This window comes from Seriola dumerili, unplaced genomic scaffold (genome assembly GCF_002260705.1).
Source record: "Seriola dumerili isolate Sdu_G_001 unplaced genomic scaffold, Sdu_1.0 BDQW01019030.1, whole genome shotgun sequence".
Lineage (NCBI taxonomy): Eukaryota > Metazoa > Chordata > Actinopteri > Carangiformes > Carangidae > Seriola > Seriola dumerili.
The window spans coordinates 1-724 of NW_019193285.1; the positions used below are offsets into that span (position 1 = coordinate 1).

General features: G+C 47.2%; 1 pseudogene; it reads left to right on the forward strand.

Moving 5' to 3' along the window:
* The first annotated feature begins 73 nt into the window (after positions 1–73).
* Positions 74–441, forward strand: LOC111240178 (annotated as a pseudogene).
* Positions 442–724: the final 283 nt, after the last annotated feature.

The window sequence follows — 724 nt, forward strand, 5'->3', positions numbered from 1 at the left end:
TCCATCCATCCATCCATCCATCCATCCATACTCTCCCTTCACCTGTAAAACATCTCTGTCCTTCCCCTCCTTCCAGCTGACCCACGGCATGTTTGATGAGCATTACGTTCTTTCCTCCCGTGTCCGAACCGGCCGCAGTATCCGCGGGCTGAGCCTCCCCCCGGCCTGTTCGAGGGCCGAGCGCCGTGAGGTGGAGCGGGTGGTGGTGACGGCCCTGGCCGGCCTGAAGGGAGACCTGGCTGGACATTACTACAGCCTGGGAGACATGACGGAGAAGGAGCAGCAGCAGCTCATTGATGTGAGTTTTATCTCGGCTAAAAACACAGAACCAAGAAAATCGTGTCCTGTGGTCTCTGACCTCTTTCACTTCTGGTATGAAAGGAATGTAACCGGGGAATTGAACATTTTCCATTGAAGCTTTACTGCACTGACGTCAGCTACAAACACACTGGCTGCTGCACCTTTCAGTGGATGAAGCAGCTTATTGGTTTATTTTTTTAATAAAGAAAAACCTCTTTAAACTGACCTGAACTGTGTTAAAGTTATAGGTCAATGCTTCCCGCCGTTTTTGGCGTGTGATCAAAGTCAAATCTCAAGTCCTAATTTTTGTGTCTTAAATCTGAAATGAGAAGTTCAAACGAGGAAACATTTTTCCTTCTTAAAACACACCTGAGGAAGTGAAAACATTCAGTATTTCCCAAGAAAAAAAGGAACAACCTTGTTT